The sequence below is a fragment of the Nyctereutes procyonoides genome, unplaced genomic scaffold (assembly GCF_905146905.1).
Source record: "Nyctereutes procyonoides isolate TBG_1078 unplaced genomic scaffold, NYPRO_anot_genome, whole genome shotgun sequence".
NCBI lineage: Eukaryota > Metazoa > Chordata > Mammalia > Carnivora > Canidae > Nyctereutes > Nyctereutes procyonoides.
In genome coordinates this window covers 9,898,043-9,921,701 of record NW_026575135.1, presented here as the reverse complement: position 1 = coordinate 9,921,701, position 23,659 = coordinate 9,898,043, and the positions used below count along the sequence as shown (strand labels likewise).

Here is a 23,659-nt window from a genome sequence, read left to right as displayed (position 1 = left end):
GGCAAACTCCTATTCACCCTTCAAAACCCAAATTGCCCCCCTTGGTAAAGCCTTTCTGAGCCTCTCTCGATAGACTGGTTATTTCCCTCAATGTCGTCTTACAGCATCGTACTCATTGTGAAAACAGTACTCCCAGACAATGCCTAACAGAGGGAGTCGGTTTAATAATAAAGTTAATTTAACAATAAGTTTTTAAAAGTTTAATAGTTTAATAATAACCTTCTTAAGTAAACAGCATTCTGTATTTCACAGAAGTATAACACAAAGACATACATTTTTTAAAGATGATTTTTTAAATTTTTTATTTATTTATGATAGTCATACAGTGAGAGAGAGAGAGAGAGAGAGAGGCAGAGACACAGGCAGAGGGAGAAGCAGGCTCCATGCACCGGGAGCCCGACGTGGGATTCGATCCCGGGTCTCCAGGATCACGCCCTGGGCCAAAGGCAGGCGCCAAACCGCTGCGCCACCCAGGGATCCCCCAAGACATACATTTTAAAACAAAAGATAAAGCGTGACATGATGGTGCAATCAGCACACACGATAGTCTGTCAATATGAATATATCCTAAAATTTTAAGCAGACTTAGAATGGTCTGTATGATTTGACCTTCTTGCTGTTGGAAAGCTACTCAAGTGACAGTAAGGGTTGGTTGGAGGTGACAAACAAGTCATCAGTAAGATAAATATTTTTTTCTAAACAAAAATGGGATCCTCTTCCACATGTCGTGTTGTTGCTTCCTTTTTCAAGCCACAAAATATCTTTCCAGCAGCCTCACTGATTTTTCAAATATATTATTTAAAATATTTCTTAAGATATGTCAGGGTTTATGGGTGCCAGGGTGGCTTAGTCGGTTAAGTGTCTGTTGATTTTGGCCCCGGTCATGATCTCAGGGTCTTGAGATGGAGCCCTGGGTCAGGCTCCCCTCTCAGCAGGGAGTCTGCTTGGGGATTCTCTTCCTCTCCCTCTGCCCCTACCCTGCTTGTGCACACACAGCCTCCTCCCTCTCTCCAAATAAATAAATATTTAAAAAGAAAGATATGGGGGTGCCTGGGTGACTCGGTTAGTTAAGTGTCCGCCTTCAGGTCATGATCCTGGATCCCTGGGATTGAGCCCCACATTGGGCTCCCTGCTCAGCGGGGAGTCTGCTTTTCCCCTCTCCCTTTGTCCCTTCCCCTGCTTGTGCTCTCTCTCTTTCTCTAATAAATAAATAAAATCTTTAAAATAAGTAAAAATAAAAAGAAAGATATGTCTGTGTTTCATCACTGTGTATTGGTGTCCAAAGTGGAGTGACTGAGGGATGCCATGTTTTTGCCCACTTTGGGCAGCCTGCTGACTTTAGTGTGGGCATGACCTCTAGGCCAGGGCGGGGCTTCTCGAAGTACCTCCTCCAGGTCACCATTCCTTCGGCATGCTTGGGCACACAAGGATCATGAGGCTGGCCAAATAGGTGTGAAATTCTCTTGGAAGTTCACCAAGCATTTGTTAAAGGAGTGTTGAAGGCTCTGAGAAGTCCTGCAGTTAAGAAATGGGCTTGATTTTCTTTAATCCGGTTGCCTTGTCTTTATAAGGACATGGTGCCTGGACAAGTAAGCGTCCCAGTCATTGTGTGCAGAACACCACTGGAAAACACAATAGGGACTTTGCTATAATGGGAAAAGACTGCTTTTCGGGTGGAGGGGGGGCAGGGGTCGGGGATGCTGCCGCTGGAAATATCGAAAGCTGGGGCGTGCTTTCGAAAATGGGAGACAAGGAGAAAAATAGTAGGAGAGGGGGGTGTCTAGATGACATTACTTTGGGAAATGGGACACATTATCTTAATGATTATCTTAACTATAATTAAAGACAACGTAAATTAAAGCAGACTTTAGGCACTTTCAAACCTTTACTAAAGAAATGCAGGGGATTAGGAGGGAAATGCAAAACAGTATTGTCGGTGCTGGCAAGGTTGTGGCAAAACTGACACGCTCAGTTAATCAATGATGCGGTGAAGTCACACAACCAGTTGGGAGGCAACCTGTGGCGAGAACCGCAAAGATAAGTATCTCTCTGATGATTAACCCCACCACTAGCAATCTATCCTAAGGAAATATTAAATGGAAAGCCTTACACTGAGTTACTACCAACAAGAGCAAAATACTGGCGGTCTCTTAGGTTAAAGTTCCAAACGGGAGGTGTGAGGTTAGGTACAAGTGTCCTGGGGGAGGTGACTAAGTACCTATGGAATTAAAACACACTGGATATGAGTGTGTTGGAGTCTCCGGAGGAATTTTAAAAACACAGATTCCGAGGCTCTCCCCCATTTGTGCAAAATCTCAGTCTCTGGCTGAGAGGGCTCTCTCGCTGAGCCACTCCGTTTAGCTCTTCTCTCAACCCCATCTGCCATTTCTGCTTCCAGTTTAGAGTCCAGAGAAAGGAAATCTCCATGGAGGGCATTCTTTTTCTTTTCTTTTCTTTTTTTTTTTTTTTAAGATTTTATTTATTTATTCCTGAGAGACACAGAGAGAAAGAGAGAGGGGGGGGGTGTGGAGGGAGAGAGGCAGAGACACAGGCAGAGGGAGAAGCAGGCTCCATGCAGGAGTCAGATGCGGGACTCGATCCCGGGACTCCAGGATCACACCCTGGGCTGAAGGTGGGCACCAAACTGCTGAGCCAGCTGGGGATCCCCCCATGGAGGGCATTCTTTTGTGCAAGGTCATAGGTCACTGTCCAGCCTATGAAGCCGGGGGCTCTGGGGTCAATCCCCAGCCCTGATCCAGCCAACGGTAGGCGGTTGACCAGAATAGTACAAAACACAGTCCCCTGTGTCTGCCTGTCAGTCTCTGCTCAGCAGGACCTCTGCACAGGACAATCTGCCTGGACTGCAAAGGCTACGATGAACACATCTGCAGCTCCTGAGGGTGGGGGGAGGGCAGGCGCAGGGAGCTGATTATGTAATTCCAAATTTCCAGTTGATAAGAAATCAGGCTGAGTCCTTGGATTGGGCCACGATAGAAAACCTCAGCAAGGGAGCCTGCCTTTCTGGGCCAAGTGCTCTGACAGAGAGAAACAAATATTCTATAGCCATTTCATAAACAACCACTGAGACAATTAGCATGCGTAACCTCCAGTAGCATGGACTTTTGCCTCCTACAAATTGCAGAGAGGTTGCTTTAGCTCATGTCGGGGTTTTAAAGTAGCACTTTCCCAAATTATTTTAGCAAATTAGCAGTTTGGAACATCACGCCCAGCTTCAGCCATCCTTGCCAACCTCATCCTGCTCAGAGAAAGCCACACTCAGTCTTTTCAAAGCAGATAGCGTAAAGTTGCTTCTTGCTGAAGTTTGGCCAGTGGGGTAGGGTTAGCCGAGGAGAGGCTTTGGCCGGAGCTGCTAGAGACTGATGAACCAACAAGGAGAAGCTGAATGTGAGGGAAGCAAGAAAACAGAAGTCCGGGAGGATTGAAGCTGGTCCCGTGCGAGTGCTCAAGGCCGCATGAGTCCCGTGGCCGTGGGCTGCTTGCAGATGCAGACCGCTCCTCTTACTGCAGAAAGTTCTGTTGGGCAGGGCTGTAGAGCAAGCCCCGGTCTCTTCCTGCCACCCCATCGCTGAACATTGGTCACACCGTGCCCACCCGCTGGGTACCGATGTCACAAAGCCAGCCTGGCAATCTCTTAATGGGTTAGCATTTATGTTTGGAAATCCGATGAGCCAGGGCCACGTGATAAAGGTCATCTGAGTAGGGACACTTGACCCTGTCAAGTCACCGCTCACAGGTTTCTTGGATGGAGAGCTTCCCTGGATTTTCTCTCATTTTGCCAAGAGGGAGGGTCAACTGGGTCCTCCTTTCCTAGCAACACAACCATTGCTATAATTTCAACAAGGTGGTGATTGGTTTTTGTGTCCCTATAAAGGGAGAGGAGCCTTGAAAGGGGGGAGGAGTTTGGGGTCTGAATGTTATGAAGGAATGGGGGACACCTGGAAGGTTGTAGCTTAAAAATAAATCAAACCTGGGATCGAGTCTCACGTCAGGCTCCCTGCATGGAGCCTGCTTCTTCCTCTGCCTGTGACTCTGCCTCTCTCTGTGTGTGTGTGTCTCTTACGAATAAATAAAATAAAAAAAAAAAAGGAAACAAAATTTAAAAAAAAAAAAATAAACCAAACTTCCCACTCCCACTGGGTCAACTACTACTAAGTACCAGGCTGCCCTGGGAGGTCTTGTGGGGGGATCATGTGAACCCTCGTCCCATCAGGAGAAGCCTCAGGAGAGAGTTCCACTCAGCAGAGCTGAGCCCTCACTGGCAGATTACAGGCACACGCCCTAGAGGTGCCTGAGGCCTCACTTTCAGCTGAGTCTCCCCTTATTCGGGTCCCACTTCTGGAGACACAGGCCTAGCGGTTCCACTGCAGGAATGTGGGGCCTGGGACATTGGCTTGCTAGATGCTGCAGGTGCTTGCTTGCTTGCTTTTTTTTTTTTTTTTTAATTTTATTTATTTGAAAGAGAGAGAGAGAGAATATGAGCAGGGGGAGGGCCAGAGGGAAAGGCAGAGAGAGAATCTTTAACCACTCTCCCCACTGAGCTGGGAGCCCCAAGTGGGACTCGATCCCAGGACCCCAAGGTCACAACCTGAACCGAAGTTAGACCCTTAACGGACTGAGACACCCAGGTACCCCACTGCAGGGCCCCTTCTGCTTAATAGCCCCAAACCCAACCGCTCCCTCTTTTGCATTCCCAGCCTGCGTGAAACCTCAGAACGTGCTGAGCAGAGACCTTCTGATTGGTCTGGAGCAATCGAGCCAGCCCTGTTGCAAAACACACTGATGATATCGACCAAGGTTTCTCATCTGAAAGGTTTGACTTTTTTCCAAGAGAAGCCTTAATAGATTAATTAGATCTTTGCCTCTCAGGGATTTGGCAAATAAACACTGATGCATTTATACCAATAATAGGTATAAAGAACTAGTGTTTTATCATCAAAATTAGGCAACTGGGGTTTAATATGAAGGGCAACAGGGAGTTAAAAAGTATGCATGGTGGGGAGGGTGGACAATGTTAGGCAGGGAGGTGAATTTACTGCATTTTTAACCCCCAGCCCTTCAGGTAAAATGTGGTTGAGGATAAATCTAAAGGCTTTTTATGCTTGGCCTCAAAGTGAGCCCATATTTCTTGCTCTTAAGGAAGCATAAGGCTGCCCTGGATGGCCAAACAGACCTTGTTTCTCAGAGTTACAGCCCTCTCTAGCATTTGAATACATTGAAAATATTTATAATATTCATTTGTTCTTGACATCTTAAGTCTCCAGGAATTTTTTTTTTAAGATTTTGTTTAGGGATCCCTGGGTGGCGCAGCGGTTTGGCGCCTGCCTTTGGCCCAGGGCGCGATCCTGGAGACCCGGGGTCGAATCCCACGTCGGGCTCTCGGTGCATGGAGCCTGCTTCTCCCTCTGCCTGTGTCTCTGCCTCTCTCTCTCTCTCTGTGTGACTATCATAAATAAATAAAAATTAAAAAAAAAGATTTTGTTTATTTATTTGAGCGAGAGAGTGAGCAAGAGAGCAGAGGGGCACAGGGGGAGGGAGAGGGACAAGCAGACTCTGTGCTGAGCGTGAGCCCGACTCAGAACTGGATCTCACAACCCTTAGATCATGACCTGAGCCAAAATCATCAGAGTCAGACCCTCAACCGACTGAGCCACCCAGGCGCCCCCAGGAATGTTTTTTAATAGTAATTTTCCGGTATGTGTTACTAGAACTAAGTGGAATGCCAAAATCGTCAGATGAAATTTCTGTGATTGAAAAATAAATTTTCTTTGTTTCTTATTACATTTTTATTTCTGATTATTTAAATAATGAAAGAAAGATAGGAAAGAAGGAACAAAGAAAGGAAAAAAAGAGAGAAAATGCAAGCAGCAAGAGGTCCAGCCTCTATATGGGTTAAACATTCCTTAACATGTGGTAACCAATATGAAAAATCTCCTAAAGTTTGTAGGAAATGAGAGTTTTCTAATGAGAAGGAAATTGTATTACGGTCTTAAGTGCATTTTGCTCTGTGATCCATGAAGGCCCAGCAAAGGGCTCTGGGGCCGATTCAGTATGGCCCCGCTGCCTCCCCACCACCCCTGGCTCACTGTCTCACTCACTGTCCTTTGACACATCACCTCCTCAGTGCCTCCGGCCCTTTGCACACAACAGTCCCTGTGCTTGTGGTGTCCCCTTGGCCCAGCCCTATTTTCTGACAGCTTGGCATACTCTTACTTACTGTTTAAAATGCAGACAGTAAGTGGGTGCTTTCAAAGTACGAAGTAGATCCACTAGCAAATATGACACGCATAGCAGAGTGAACCTGTTCGGCTGGTTCCAACAGCTTCTCCAGGAAGCCTGGCTTCTCTGAGTCCTCAAGGGCTGAATCCCAGATGGGCCAGCTCCCCTCCTCCCCCCGCCCCTTTCCCTGGCCCTCAGGAAAGCACTCCTGGGTTTCTGGGTACCATTCCTGAGCTTAGGCCAAGGTACCTCTGCAGATAGCTGTCAGGGTCTCCAAGGTGGCTGCTTTATCCTCCCTGTGGATTCCCACCCTGGAAATCTCTCTCCACAGGCCTTGCCGGATCCCTGGATGCACATAGAAGGCCTTGGTTCCTGGAGCCCTGCCCTAAGGCTGCCTCTCCCTAGAGCCACTTCAGAAGGGGCCACAGACTTCCTGGTTGGCATTATAGCCATTCTTTGGACCACAGTTAACTGTGGGATCTGGGCTTAACTCTCAACCTTGGATCGGCCTCTCAGTGGAAAGGCCTGAGGGCATAGTAGCCCCAGTAAGTCAACATTGCATGAACTGCGTTCTAGAACCAGAAATGGGGAAAGTGGTGGCCTACCTAGAGAAGGATTCTCTCCTGTAATTTCATTGTTTTTTTAAAGATTTCATTTATTTATTCATGAGACACACACAGAGAGAGGCAGAGACACAGGCAGAGAGAGAAGCAGGCTCCATGCAGGGAGCCCGATGTGGGACTTGATCCCAGGACTGCGGGATCATGACCTGAGCTAAAGGCAGATGCTCAATCACTGAGCCCGCCCAGGTGCCCCTGTAACTTCATCTTTTGAGTGACATTGACGAGCCAGAAGGAAAAGGGTATAATCCTTATTGAGCACCTATCTACTCTGTACTGACACGATTTTTTTTTTTTTTTCATTTAATCCTCACAACCACCTGATAGGATTGCTTCCCCCAGGCCTGCCTGTCACATTGGCAGGGCCAGTGTAAGAGGTCCACATACCGCATACCACATGCTTCAATGTTTCAAAGTTAAAAATCAAGCTAAGAAGTTGCTGAAATAAGTGCTAATCTCCTAAATTGACAAATATTTTCATAATGACCTGGGAGGCCAAGTTCCAATTTAGAATCCATAGCCTCATTAGAGTTCTGAGCTGAAGTGTGGGGAGGTGGGGAGAACCGCCCCTTCTCTTCTCAACCCAGACTCTGTCCTAAGCCACTAGGAGGACACAGCTGTGTGGAAACCAGATGTCTCTGTTCTGTCCACCTTCATCCCCGTCTCCTGCTCCCCAACAGCTGCCCTTGGCTTCCACCGGGCTTCACACAGGCAGCATAGCATATCCTCATGAGTAGGGATCTGGGGAGCAGCCCCTACAGATCCTAAAAATAGGTACAAGCCATTTGGACAGGGGGATTTGGGGGATCTGGCTCCTTCGGTGTAGTCTAGATGGGGAGCATGGGTTTTAAGCAACAGGTCCTTTTGGTCTTATTAACCGCTCACCCAGCAGGGTGGCATTTAGGCAAAGGAACACCAGACCAGGACCCTATAGACTGAGAGGACCAGAGCAGGGAACCCTCTTGCCTGAGTCTAAAGAGTTTTTCTGACTTTATTAATCTCCTGCCCAAATGAGCGAGTCAACTATATAGCTGGCCAGGAGGGGGCCGATCCCTGGGAGGATGAACCCAGGTGCAAGAGGCAAATTCCCTAATCCAAGGGGAACACAAGATCTCATCTCAAGCCATGCAGGGTTGACAAAGCAGCACTCTGTACTCTTGATCACCCGCTGAGTCCCTAGATGAGAAACAGAACTCTGAAGGGTTGAACATTTCATGACTGTCCCGTGGCTAGTAAGTGATGGAGATTGAACCCAGGAACCCACGCTGATCTAACCCGGGATCCCTGCTCCTGCTGTGCCCTACACTACAGTGTCTGTGGTTGACGAGAGGAAAGGAAGCAGAAAACAGAGGGCAGCATTTTGAGGCTCTGGGATGTGACGAACCTGGGCTTTCCTGCCTGCGAGGCGAACCGAAGTCCAGTCCAAGGGGCTCCTGGATGCTGGTGCCGCTGCCCAGGTAAGCTGCTGATCTTGTCTTCCCTGCTATCCTACTGCATCTAAAATTCAGCCTCTTCCCCCAGGGTGCATATCTGATGTCCATCCAGCTTCTCGATCTGCTATCTTCCAGTTTTTGCATTGATGCACTTTGACTTCGTCTCTCATTCTTCCAAGCCAAGCCTGTTCAGTGAAAAAAGGGTGGCCCTGGATGTGCCAGCTCACAAAGCCTTTCTCAGATGGGGGTAGCTCACAGAGCACAGTGACTCAAGGTATTTTTTTCCCTCATTAATTCCAACTATTAACATTTTAACTTGTTTATAGATCTCTAATTGGCTTTGTCAGTGAAGGCCAGAGTACATTATAAAGCAAGATTTAAAGAAATCAGATACCTAAGTACAGACTAGAAATATGGCCATTAAATTTATATGGCCATCAATCCATTAAAGCCTTGGCCTTCTTTCATTATTCTTTTAAGCTCAGTGGTTCTCAATCTGGGCTACGCACTGGGATCACCTTGGTTGCTCCAAGAACCATTGATGAATGGGTCCCACCCCCAGGCATTTTGATATGATTGTTCTGGGAGTGGGAATTTCATTTTTTTTTATTTAAAAATTTTCCAGGTGATTTTAGGCAGTTAAGATTGAGAACCACAGATTATTTTTTTTAAGGGAAATTCTTACCTGAACCCTATCTGTGTTGCTTTTAGCATTTAAAAGTGTGGGTCCTTGAGCTTGGCTAGATCCACCTTTCCCAAAGCTTCCTATTTCTGCCTACTATAAACATCCACTGTCTTCCTAGGTACCTGCGAGTACTCTAGCACACAGTCAAAACTTCCTATATTTATAGTTTTAAGGAAAGGAGGTCTTAGTTTATCTCCTGCACAAATGAGCACATCAAGGCTGGTGACCCAGGAGGGGCCAATCCCTGAGGAGATGGAGTGGCAGGGAAGAAGAGGCAAAGTCCATGGTCCCAGGGCAACAGACCATGCCATCCTAATCTTCGGGGGATGTTGGGTTGCCACAGCAGTATTCCACATTCCCAGGGCACTTTCTTTCTCTTCTCATCTGCATTTGCCCAGCCACTGTTGGCTGCATGGGTCTGGCAGGCTCTCCTTGTGTTGGACTCTTCTGCTATAAGAGCCATCTAGAAAAGGTGGGAGGAAAAAAAAAAAAAATAGAAAAGGTGGAAAGGGCCGCCGAGGATCTAAAGCCTGGGGAGCTCAGGCCCCTGCCTCCACCTCCTCCAAGTCAGGTCAAGAGTCCTAGTCACATGGCTTGCCACCCACTTGTTGGCCGGTGACCCTGAGCCTTGGGCTGAGGACAGTTACCCCCAACAGTCTCTCTAATACAGTCATTACAACTGCAGAGAACTAGTACAACAAGTTCCACAAGATCTGGCCTGGGGCTCTGGGAGCTCACGGGGACTGTGGCTCCCTGGAGCTGGGGTGGGGCCTGCTTCCAGAGCCCTCTTCACCGGCTGAGCGTGGCCTTTGTGGTCACCCATTGGTCATCTAAAGATCTAAAGATTCATGACCACACTTGTCAAAATTACCAACTGAGCTCTGCTCCTGACCCAAGATGGCACCAGGCCTGAGAAGAAAATGCTCACATTGTTTCCTCATGAGATCAAGCATAGCTTTGCCAGTGGTGAGGGGAAGCCCTCAGATGCCTTTAATATTTCTTCCAGTCTTGGCAGGTTATTTTCATTCTTCACCAGGACACAGAAAACTATTGTTTTTGAGAACTCTCAAGCTCCCTCTAGTGTGTACAATATATTGGGCATTACTTGAGTGTAAAAACTTTGAAGGACCTAAGGAAGTAATTAGAAATTTGAATGAAGAGTTACGAATTATAATAACCATTGCCATGCCAGTTATGATAGCAAAAACACAGAAATCACCTAAATAAGGGCAGGAGAAAAATAATCATGCCACATTATGGTATAGAACTTTGAAATATGATTTTTAAGAAAGACTTTAAAAACACAGGGAGGTCAGGGCAAGATGGAGGAGGAGTAGGGTCCCCAAGTCACCTGTCCCCACCAACTTATCTAACTTTCAAATCATCCTGAAAACCTATGAATTCGACCAGAATAAATAGCTGGAATGCTACAGAGAGAAGAGTTTGCGCTTCTAACAAGTAAAACTAATTTTTAGCCACTCTGCACTGAGCAAAATGACTAGAAAGAACCACAAAAGAAAGAATCAGAAACAGTGCTCTCTGCCACAGAGTTACAGAATTTGGATTACAATTTGATGTCAGAAAGCCAATTCAGAAGCATAATTACAAAGCTACTGGTGACTCTGGAAAAAAGCATAAAGGATTCAAGAGACTTCATGACTGTAGAATTTAGATCAGGCCGAAATTAAAAATCAATTAAATGAGATGCAATCCAAACTGGAGGTCCTAACGACGAGGGTTAATGAGGTAGAAGAAAGAGTGAGTGACATAGAAGACAAGTTGATGGCAAGGAAGGAAGCTGAGGAAGAAAGAGAAAAACAATTAAAAGACCATAGGAAAGGTTAAGGGAAATAAATGACAGCCTCAGAAAGAAAAATCTACGTTTAATTGGGGTCCCAGAGGGTGCTGAGAGGGACAGAGGACCATAAAGCATATTTGAACAATCATAGCTGAGAACTTCCCTAATTTGGGAAGGGAAACAGGCATTCAGATCCAGGAGATAGAGGGGTCCCCCACTAAAATCAATAAAAACCATTCGATATTTAATGAAACTTGCAAATTCCAAAGATAAAGAGAAAATCCTTAAAGCAGCAAGAGACAAGAGATCCCTAATTTATATGGGGAGAAATATTAGATTAACAGCAGACCTCTCCACAGAGACCTGGCAGGCCAGAAAGGGCTGGCAGGATATATTCAGGGTCCTAAATGAGAAGAACATGCAGCCAAGAATACTCTATCCAGCAAGGCTCTCATTCAGAATAGGAGAGATAAAGCACTTCCAAGATAGGCAGAAACTGAAAGAATATGTGACCACCAAACCGGCTCTGCAAGAAATATTAAGGGGGACTCTGTAAAACAGAGAGGACACCCAAAGAAATAATCCACAAAAAGAGGGAATGAATAGGTAGTATGATGACACTAAATTCATATCTTTCAAAAGTAACTCTGAACATGAATGGGCTTAATGACCCCATCAAAAGGCGCAGGGTTTCAGACTGGATAAAAAAGCAAGACCCATCTATTTGCTGTCTACAAGAGACTCATTTTAGACATAAGGACACCTACAGCCTGAAAATGAAAGGTTGGAGAACCATTTACCATTCAAATGGTCCTCAAAAGAAAGCAGGGGTAGCCATCCTCATATCAGATAAAGTTTATCCCAAAGACTGTAGTAAGAGATGAAGAGGGACACTATATCATACTTAAAGGATCTATCCAACAAGAAGACCTAGCAATCATGAATATTTATGCCCCTAATGTGGGAGCTGCCAAGTATATCAATCAATTAATAACCAAAGTAAAGACAATACTTAGATAATATACTAATGCTGGGAGACTTCAACATGGCACTTTCTACAAATCACAGATCTTCTAAGCACAACATCTCCAAAGAAACAAGAGCTTTAAATGTTACACTGGACCAGATGGATTTCAGATATTTACAGAACTTTACATCCAAAAGCAACTGAATACACATTCTTTTCAAGTGCACATGGAACTTTCTCCAGAATAGACCACATACTGGGTCACAGATCAGGTCTCAACCAATACCAAAAGATTGGGATTGTCCCCTGCATGTTTTCAGACCATAATGCTTTGAAACTCGAACTCAATCACAAGAAGAAATTTGGAAGAAACTCAAACACATGGAGGTTAAAGAGCATCCTGCTAAAATATGAAAGGGTCAACCATGAAATTGGAGAAGAATTAAAAAGATTCATGGAAACTAATGAGAATGAAGATACAACTGTTCAAAATCTTTGGGATACAGCAAAAGCAGTCCTGAGAGGGAAATACATCGCAATACAAGCATCCCTCAAAAAACTGGAAAAAACTCAAATACACAAGCTAACCTTGCATCTAAAGGAACTGGAGAAAGAACAGCAAATAAAACCTACATCCAGCAGAAGAGAGTTAATAAAGATTCGAGCAGAACTCAATGAAATAGAGACCAGAAGAACTGTGGAATAGATCAACAAAACCAGGAGTTGGTTCTTTAAAAGAATTAATAAGATAGATAAACCATTAGCCAACCTTATTAAAAACAAAAAAGACTCATTAGTAAAATCATGAATGGAAAAGGAGAGATCACCACCAATACCAAGGAAATACAAACAATTTGAAAAACATATTATGAGCAGCTATACACCAATAAATTAGGAAATCTAGAAGAAATGGATGCATTTCTGGAAAACCACAAACTACCAAACTGGAACAGAAGAAACAGAAAACCTGAACATCAGGGAGGAAATTGAAGTAGTCATCAAAAACCTCCCAAGACACAAAAATTCCCAGGGGAATTCTATCAAACATTTAAAGAAGAAACCATACCTATTCTACTAAAGTTGTTCCGAAAGATAGAAAGAGCTGGAATACTTCCAAACTTGTTTTATGAGGCATCACCTTAATTCCAAAACCAGACAAAGGCCCCACGAAAAAGGAGAATTATAGACTAATATCCCTGATGAACATGGATGCAAAATTTCTCAAGATACTAGCCAATAGGATCCAACAGTACATTAAGAAGATTATTCACCATGACCAAGTGGGATTTATCCCCAGGATGCAAGGCTGGTTCAACACTCGTAAAGCAATCAACATGATAGATCATATCACAAGAGAAAAAACAAGAACCATTTGATCCTCTCAATTGATGCAGAGAAAGCGTTTGACAAAATACAGCCTCCATTCCTGATCAAAATTCTTCAGAGTGTAGCGATAGAGGGAACATTCCTCAGCATCTTAAAAACCATTTACGAAAAGCCCACAGCAAATATCATTCTCAATGGGGAAACACTGGGAGCCTTTCCCCTAAGATCAGGAACAAGACAGGGATGTCCACTCTCACCACTGCTATTCAACATAGTACTAGAAGTCCTAGCCTCAGCAATCAGGCAACAAAAAGAAATAAAAGGCATTCAAATTGGCAAAGAAGAAGTCAAACTCTCCCTCTTTGCAGATGACATGATACGCTACATAGAAAACCCAAACGACTCCACCCCAAGATTGCTAGAACTCATACAGCAATTTGGCAGTGCAGCAGGATACAAAATCAATGCCCAGAAATCAGTGGCATTTCTATACACTAACAATGAGACTGAAGAAAGAGAAATTAAGGAGTCAATCCCATTTACAATTGCACCCAAAAGTATAAGATACCTAGGAATAAGCCTAACCAAAGAGGGAAAGGATCTAAACCCTAAAAACTACAGAACACTTCTGAAAGAAATTGAGGAAGACACAAAGAGATGGAAAAATATTCCATGATCATGGATTGGAAGAATTAATATTGTGAAAATGTCAATGCTACCCAGGGCAATTTACACATTTAATGCAATCCCTATCAAAATACCATGGACTTTCTTCAGAGAGTTGGAACAAATCATCTTAAGATTTGTGTGGAATCAGAAAAGACCCCGAATAGCCAGGGGAATATTATAAAAGAAAACCATATCTGGGGGCATCACAATGCCAGATTTCAGGTTGTACTACAAAGCTGTGGTCATCAAGACAGTGTGGTACTGGCACAAAAACAGACACATAGATCAATGGAACAGAACAGAGAACCCAGAAATGGGCCCTCAACTCTATGGTCAACTAATATTCGACAAAGGAGGAAAGACTATCCACTGAAAAAGGACAGTCTCTTCAATAATCGGCGCTGGGAAAATTGGACAGCCACGTGCAGAAGAATGAAACTGAACCATTCTCTTACACTGACACAAAGATAAACTCAAGATGGATGAAAGATCTAAATTTGAGACAAGATTCCATCAAAATCCTAGAGGAGAACACAGGCAACACCCTTTTTGAACTTGCCCACAGCAACTTCTTGCAAGATACATCTATGAAGGCAAGGGAAACAAAAGCAAAAATGAATTATTGGGATTTAATCAAGATAAAAAGCTTCTGCACAGCAAAAGAAATAGTCAACAAAACTCAAAGACAGCCTACAGAATGGGAGAAGATATTTGCAAATGACCTACCAGATAAAGGGCTGGTATCCAAGATCTATAAAGAACTTATTAAACCCAACACCCAAGAAACAAACAATCCAGTCATGAAATGGGCAAAAGACATGAAGAGAAACCTCACAGAGGAAGACATAGACATGGCCAACATGCACATGAGAAAATGCTCCGCATCACTGGCCATCAGGGAAATACAAATCAAAACCACAATGAGATGCCAACTCACACCAGTGAAAATTAACAAGGCAGGAAACCACAAATGTTGGAGAGGATGTGGAGAAGGGGGAACCCTCTTGCACTGTTGGTGGGAATGTGAACTGGTGCAGCCACTCTGGAAAACTGTGTGGAGGTTCCTCAAAGAGTTAAAAATAGACCTGCCCTATGACCCAGCAATTGCACTGTTGGGGATTTACCCCAAAGATACAAATGCAGTGAAAAGCTGGGACACCTGCACCCCGATGTTTCTAGCAGCAATGTCCACAATAGCCGAACTGTGGAAGGAGCCTCGGTGTCCATCGAAAGATGAATGGATAAAGAAGCTGTGGTCTATGTATACAATGGAATATCACTCAGCCATTAGAGACGACAAATACCCACCATTTGCTTCGACGTGGATGGAACTGGAGGGTATTATGCTGAGTGAAGGAAGTCAATCGGAGAAGGACAAACATTATATGGTCTCATTCATTCGGGGAATATAAAAAATAGTGAAAGGGAATAAAGGGGAAAGGAGAGAAAATGAGTGGGAAATATCAGAGAGGGAGACAGAACAGGAGAGACTCCTAACTCTGGGAAACAAACAAGGGGTGGTAGAAAGGGAGGTGGGGGGTGATTGGGGTGATTGGGTGACGGGGGTACTTGACGGATGAGCACTGGGTGTTATGCTATATGTTGGCAAATCGAACTGCAATAAAAATATAAAAAAAAATAAAAATGACTTGTCAAAAAAAAAAGACACAGGGAAATATTTGTGATGCAAGGGTGTTAATGAAATTATATACACACTGAGATACAAATAGTGTAAAAAAACATAAGAAAAAAAAGTAAGTAAGATGGGGAAGTACAAATAGGGGGAATGCAGAGGATTTTTAGGAAAGTGAAAAATATTCTGTACGCTATTATATTGATGGGTACAGGTCATTATACATTTGTCCAAACCCATAGAATGTACAACACCAAGAGTAAACCCTCATGTAAACTATGAACTTAGGTGTTTATGATGTGTCAATGCGGGTTCATCAAATGGTAACAAATGTACCTCTGGTGGGGGATGTTGATGATGGGGGCACCGGGGTATATGGGAAATCTTTGTACTTTCCTCTCCATTTTGCTGTGAATCTAAAATTGCTCTAAAACAAGGAAAGTATTGGGGCAGCTGGCGGCTCAGTTGGTAGAGCCTGCAGCTCTTGATCTTGGGGTTGTGAGTCTGAGCCCCATGTTGGATATAGAGATTGCTTAAAAATAAGATCTTTAAGAAAAAAAAAAGTATTTTTAAAAGTTCTGGAAGAAGATAAAGGTGATGGTTATACAACATTGTGAATGTATTTAGTGCCACTGAATCATATACTTAAAAAAATTGTTAAAATGGTGGGGCACTTGGGTGGCTCAGTGGTTGAACGTATGCCTTTGGCTCACTCAGGTCATGATCCCAGGGTCCTGGGATCGAGTCCCACATTGGGCTCCCTGCAGGGAGCCTGCTTCTCCCTCTGCCTGGGTCTCTGCCTCTCTCTCTGTGTCTTTCATGAATAAATAAATAAAATCTTTAAAAAATTGTTAACATGGTAAATTTTATGTTGTTTATATTTCACCACAATTAAGAAGAAAACCTGTGTAATGTGTGCTCAGAAAAATCTTGGAAAGAAATCCTCCAAAAATGTTAGATATCTTTAGGAGTAGCATTATGGATGACGTTTATTTTTCTTCTTCAATCTCTGTCTGAAGGGCCCACACTATGCATATAAAAATGTAATCAGGATATGGAATCTGTAATCTGGAAAAAGTTATTGTATCAGTCAGGGTCTCAATAAGAAACAGATGATACGGGATCCCTGGGTGGCGCAGCGGTTTGGCGCCTGCCTTTGGCCCAGGGTGCGATCCTGGAGACCCAGGATCGAATCCCACATTGGGCTCCCGGTGCATGGAGCCTGCTTCTCCTTCTGCCTGTGTCTCTGCCTCTCTCTCTCTGACTATCATAAATAAATAAAAATTAAAAAAAAAAAAAAGAAACAGATGATACACTCAAATCAGAATAGTTGGGGGAAGGTTCCCTGATAAAGGGATCAGCTACAAAGGTACGGGAATACAAGGGAACCCCAAGGGATGCTGTGAGACCTGAGGTACAGAAACAGTGGAGCTGGGGCACCTCTTGGCTCAGGGGCAGAGAATCTGCCTTTGGCTCAGGGTGTGACCCCGGGGTTCTGGGATCGAGTCCTGCATCAGGATCCTCGCAGGGAGCCTGCTTCTCCCTCTGCCTGTGTCTCTGCCTCTCTCTCTATGTCTCTCATGAATAATAAATAAAAAATTTTAAAAACCTTAAAAAAAAAGAAGAAACAGTAGAGCTGGTACCATCCCTAGGCTGAAAAGAAGGGGCAAAAAAGGAGTTAACAGAGAGCAGTAACCTTCAGTTGGGGCAAAAGCCCACTAAAGAGTCATGCACCTCCCTCCTGAGCTCCTGCTAGAGATCCCCGCTAGACAGGGCCCGCTCCTGGAGGCCAGGGCCCTAGACCGCAGCACATACTGGTTGGCATTATGAAGCTCAGAGCAGAAAGGTAGAGTGACCGGAGGGGCACACTGAAGACAGACAGTAGTAGAGTTTTTAATAGGAATGTTGAATTTTTGGAAAGGACAGATGCTCCTCTGTCCCCTAGGAAGCTTCTGACTTGCGTTGTTTTCAGAGTTTCATGACCAGAGCAACAGAAGCAGTCAATGTTTAAAGAAGTCTTTCTCCTTTGCTGTGCATAAATTCTTGGGCCCTTTCCCAGAAAAGACTTTCCAGAATAATTGTCCTAGAAAGCTGCACATAGACTGCCTGTCTCTGAATTGCCACACATTGGCGTTAATTCACAGTTCCCGTCACCTACCCGCAATGACGACGGCTAGTCACAAAAAAGCCCTTGGCGTGGAGTTAGAAGATTCTAGGCTCAATTTCCAGCTCTAGAAGTTTCTCTCCGGATACTAGTGTTTACTTGAGGTGTTAAAACATCAGGTGGAATGACTCATTCACTCGTAAGTCGCCTAACACACATTTAACACACTTGTCCCAGGCTCTGTAGGGGCGGGTGCTAGAGCGATACAACAAACACTTACTAATGACCTCAAATGGATCACGTTCTAATGAAAGAGATCGGTAACACAGAGCTATAATTTAATGGAGGGAATAGTGTAATTAATGGTAGCTGCTGCATCAAACAAACTTGCCAAGAATAGTGGCCGATCATGAAATAAAGCCAGGTTTGTTTTTTGTTTTTTTTGCCCATGCAAAGTCCAATGCCGGTTAAGAAGCCCCCTTCCGTCTCATAGCCACACCATACAGGACACATTACGGTCGCAGTCGGATAAGGAGAGGTGAAGGGGTACCTTGGCTCTTAACTGCCTTGGCCCAGAAATAACACACATCACTTCTGTCCATAGCTCACTGTCTAGACCTGGGTCACCTGACCACCCCCCTAAATTACCATCTGTGGAGGTTGGGAAATGCAGGGGAGCTCACAGACACCTCGTGGGTGGGTCTTTGTCCCCGCGGGTAATGCGACGATACCAGTGAGCAAGGAATCATGTATTAACCAGGATTCTTTGGATTCAAGTAACAGAAACCGGCTTGAGTTAGCATAAACAAAAAGGGAAGTTTATTATAAGAGTATTAAGGATTTGGGGTGGTCCTCGAGAACCAAATGGCAGAAATGCAACTGAACGTCAGGCAGGGATTAGAATCAGGAAATGCAGAGCCACTGCAAGATTTCTCTTGCTCTGGTACCATTTTGTGAAGAGAAAAGGGAGTAAGCTGGCTGTTCGCTTCATGGACAATCCATTAGGTGCACTTTGCAGGGAGCTCGGGCATTCCTGATGGTGGATATTTAATCCACGTTAGGGAGAGAGAGAGAGAAAGGCATTCCAAAGGAGATGATGTCTGCCCAGTTGTTTTTTGTTGGTTTGTTTTTTGTCATTTTAATATGTATTTTTATCGTGGTAAAATTGCCCTGAATTTTGAAGGCTAAGAAGGCATTTGCTGGGTGAAGACAAAGAGCAAGGTCTTTCCAGGCAGCAGATGCAAAGAAATGGATACACAAAAGAGCTTGGAATATATGGGAAAGTACAAGCTTATGGCTAGAGTTTAGGGTAAAGATCCTTGATTTTAGATCCTAGAGGCATCTGTAGTACCATTTCCAAGGTGATCATGACAAGGAGATCTAGGCCAATTATGACCATTTTGTTCCTCACTTTTTTTTTAAATTTTTTTTAATGTAATGTTTTTTTTTTTAATTTATTTATGATAGTCACACAGAGAGAGAGAGAGAGGCAGAGACATAGGCAGAGGGAGAAGCAGGCTCCATGCACCGGGAGCCCGATGTGGGATTCGATCCCAGGTCTCCAGGATCGCGCCCTGGGCCAAAGGCAGGCGCCAAACCGCTGCGCCACCCAGGGATCCCTGTTCCTCACTTTTTAGATCCCTTTGGAGCTAGCGATGGCCATGTGATTTTTCTCCTGGCCAGTGAGAACTCAGCAGACTTCAGCTAAAGGGTGCTTCTGGAAAAGTCGCTTATTGCCATGATAAAAGAAAAGAGATGCAGCAGGGATGGCTCCTTGTCTTTTTTTCCTCTTTCCTGCTTTATGTGATGAAGCGTTGACTGGAACCATGGCAGCTATCTTGAGCAATGAAGCAAGAAACGTGAGGATAAAGACGTCATGCCAATAATAGCACAGAGAAAAAAGGAGCCAGTGTCTCTGACAGCATCGTTGAGAGGCCAAACCACTGCCATCTATTTCTCACCTCTAGATTTTTGGTTGTGTGAGAAAAATAAACCCTCATCTGTTTAAGCTCTGTATTTCAGGTACTTGTGGATCACATCACGTCTCTAAATCTCTGATTCCCGTCACATATATGTTTTGCAAATACTTTCTCCCAGTCTCTCGTTTGTCTTTGGTTTTCTTAACAATATCTTCCGAAGATGAAAAGCTTACATTTTGACGAAGTCCATTTTATCAATTTTTTTAAAAAGTTTGTGTTCTTTGCCTACACCCAAGGTCACAAGCATTTTTCTCTTTTTCTTTTTCCTAGGAGATTTATAGTTTTAGCTTTTATACTTAGATCTGTGAATGCTTTTGAGTTAATTTCTTACGTGGTTTGATATATGGGTCAAAGTTAAATTTTTCCATATGGATACCCAGTTGTTCCAGCACCGCTCGTTGAAAAGTCTATCTTTTCCCCATTTAAAATGCCTTGGCTTCTTTGTCTAATCAATTGACCACATTAGAACGGGGCTATTTCTAAAATCTCTATTTTTTCCATTGATTTTTGTGTCTACCTTTATGCTAGGGTCTCAGTGACTTGATTATAGTACATTAGAGTGTATTATACATGCAGTTGATTTCTTAATTTTATTTTCCAATTGCTTGACTCAGTACAGTAATGCAATTAGGTTTTGTATCTTGGCCTTGACTCCTTTAATCTTGATGGATTCGCTTATTATTCTATAGCTTTTTTTCTTCTTTTGTATATTCCTTAGGATGTTCTGTGCACACTTTCATGATGTCCACAGACACAATTTTTCCTGTATGTAACCTGCTGTTACCCTTGTCACTGTTAGGATTTATTCCTTATCACTGGCTTTAGTTGACTATAATGTAGCTCAGCATAGCCTTCTTCATGTTTATCCTGTTTAATGTCCACTGAGTATCTTAAATATTGAAATTTATGCTTTTAACCAAATTTGGAGAAATTTCAGCCATTATTTTTTCAAATATTTTCTCTGCTCCACTTCCTTCTCTCCTGTCCTTCCGGCACTCCAATTATATATGCCAGACCACTTGATAGTATCTAACAAGCCCTGAGTCTCTTCTTTATTTTTAAAGATTCTATTTATTATTTATTTGACAAAGAGAGAGCACAAGTGGGCAGAGCCACAGGAAGTGGGAGAGGGAGAAACAGGTTTCCCAGTGAGCAGGGAGCCTGACGTGGGGCTGGATCCCAGGACCCTGAGATCATGACCTGAGCTGAAGGCAGACGTTTAATTGACTGAGCCACTCAGGTGCTCCCTGAGTCTCTTCTTAAAAAAACAAAAACAAAACAAAACAAAACCCACACAACCTCTTTTTCTCTGTGTTCTTCATATTATATAACTTTTGTTGCTCTACGTTCAAGTTCACTTACTCTTCCCTCTGTTATTTTCACTTGGCTTTTAAATCTATCCATTACATTAAAAAAATTAAAATAGTGTGTAATTTCTAGAATGCCCATTTCATTGAAAAAATTATTTTGATTTTTCTTTCCCTATTGAGATTTTCTAGCTTTTCATCCATCAGAAGTATATTTTCTTTTATTCCATTGTGAATAGTTGTAACAGCCATTGAAAAATCCTCATCTTCTAGTTCTAACATCTGGATTATCTTGGGGCTGTTTCCAGTTACTTTTCTTTTGTCTTGAGAATGTGTTCCATTTTCCTGGTTCATTACACACTGGGTTATTTTACATTGTAAATTGGACATTATGAAAATGGGAAGTCATGTTGTACGATTTCCCTGCCCCAGAATCTGCCTGATTTCTGGTCCCCTTTCTAGTGATTTGAGGGAGCTGTTCATTGCATCATGCCCAGATTTTATAGCTGTGGTCTGTAGGATTATTCATCTAGCAAGATCTTATTTAATCAGATTTTTAATTCATTTCGCCCTGACAGATCTCACCTCAAGGACAAGCTCTACGGTTTTCATTGTTCTGCTACTTGGCTTCTCCAATGCTCCTGGGAAGGATGGTTTACACATGTGCAGCCCAGAAGGGTGGGGGAGCCTGGGCCTTCTGGAGCAGCCATCATATAGTGGGGGATGGGAGTCAATGGATAAATACTTCTCCGTGTTGATTTTAGAGTAGATAATTCCTGTGTGCTCCTCAGGGGGGGCGGGGGGCATAGCAAGACTGAGGTCCAATGGCCCCAGTGGTGACTAACATAACATGCTCTTCAACTGTCTTTTCCCACTTTCCCTTTGTCTAGTACCTCTCACTTTTGGGGTCAACTCCCAAATAAACTATCTGCACTCAAGTTCTTGTTTCCTTTTCTGGAGGGATCCCAGGCTAATGCTCAGTTGTCAATCACGTTACTCCTCCTGTAGCCAAGAGCAACAGTATCTGATACAGATTCATATCGGGAGAAGATGAAGTACAAGAGCTAGGTGGGATTCTGGTTTTAAAGGCTTGCAATGCCATCTAAGAAGTTTGGATTCTATTTGGTCCAGAAGAAAGAGCCGAAGGATACTTGCTATGAAATGGACATGATCCAACTATTTACAGTCTCTTATTGTCCCAAGATCTGAAGACTCTCTGACTTGCTATCTCTGAATTTCAGTTTCTCTCATTAATACATTGAGAAGAGTAGCACTTTCCTGTCTATTTTGCACAGTTGTTACAAAGACCAAATTAGATAATGCATATTCCACAAGGAGCTACGTGAAAGTAGGGTGTTACTACTATTACTTCAATCTGGTGTTATATGTTAGTGTGGGAAATAAACATTGCAATATTTAAAAAAAACAACCACCCATATTTACCTAATAGAATTTCCAACTGGGGCAAAAGTATATTTTGAGGGACCGTGCAATCCAAATATAATTTTAGGTTGTATCTACAAGACAACAGAATAATAAGCAAACTCTAATATACCTGTAAGGAACTGTGGATTCTACAACCAGGGGCTTAAACAGATAGCAGTGGGCCTTCTAAGACTGGCATGGCAACTCTCTGATGTCCCAGACTTCTATCGTTCTGCTGCCAACTTGAGAGCATGGCTTCTATCTTCCAAGTCCCAAGATGTTTATTGCAGCTTCAGGTCTCATGTCGGAAGGGGAATGGGAATGGACAAGTGTGAGTCTTCAAGTTGAGTCAATGCCTCTGCTCCAAAAACTTTCTCAAAGTCTCAGCTAAGGATTTCTGTTTGTGTCACACTGGCCACCCTTTAAACAACGAATGTTGGGAAATATAGCCTTTTAGCTGATAACAAGTCATCCCCAAATAAAATTAAGGTTCCCTCAGTAAGAGAAAAGAAGAGAATGGGTACTGGGCGGGCAGTTACCTGTCTTGGTCATAGGTGGTGTCTCAGAAAGAGCCCTGGGGGCAGCCTGGGTGGCTCAGTGGTTTAGTGCCACCTTCGGCCCAGGGAGCGTTCCTGGAGACCCGGGACGGTGTCCCACGTCGGGCTCCCTGCATGGAGCCTGCTTCTCCCTCTGCCTGTGTCTCTGCTTCTCTCTCTCTCTGTGTGTCTCTCATGGATAAATAAATAAAATCTTAAAAAAGAAAGAAAGAAAGAGCCTTGGGTCAAATCCTGTATTCAAATGCTACTTTTGCCCTTATTTGTTGGCTGACAGGGCACATGGCTTTTTGAGATTCGATTTCTGCTTCTGTCAGATGCTGTTAACAACTTGTACTTTGGAAAGATTTGCACCATACAGAATCATTTGGGGGATTCTGCGAATATTCCATGTAATGTGCCCAGCACAATGCCTGGCACAGGAGAGATGCTCAATGTTTCTGTTGACTCTAACAATACTCTGCGCCAGGTACTAGGCTAGAAGTGAAAAAACACAACAGCACATAATCTCTGCCCTCGAGGAACTCTAAGTGTGTGTGTGTGTGTGTGTGTGTGTGTGTGTGTGTACGTGTATGTGAAGACGTGTCGCACCGTGCCATGCTACTCCACGCAGATTCTTTCTTCAGTGTCCCTGCTCCTGTACCCCAGTCGCTGGGAAGAGTTGCTGCTGATGGCTCCCAGCTGTGCACTTCAGGGGACATTGCCTTCAGCTGCTGGGGACCACCTGCCCCCCATTAGGCACCCTCCTAGGGGGTGGTCTATGGCCAAGGACTGGCTGATGCATGGATCAAAAGCCCAGCTCCTTTGTCTTGATTTTGGGACAACTCTCAAGGGCCATCCTGGCTCTGGAATTCCCTGGAGGATCAACTGAGGCTCAGTGGCAGCTGCATTTCATCATTTTTCCCTCAACGCAGTCCTTCTT

The 23,659-nt window shown here is 43.9% G+C and overlaps 1 long non-coding RNA gene across 1 annotated transcript; it reads right to left on the bottom strand.

Annotated features, from left to right (window-relative positions):
• Positions 1-310: 310 nt before the first annotated feature.
• Positions 311-22,704, bottom strand: LOC129494827 (uncharacterized). The gene is made up of 3 exons (XR_008661415.1): positions 22,314-22,704; positions 8,242-9,438; positions 311-3,828 (listed from the first exon to the last, which is right to left on the bottom strand). It is a non-coding gene; the product is annotated as an uncharacterized LOC129494827 (long non-coding RNA).
• Positions 22,705-23,659: the final 955 nt, after the last annotated feature.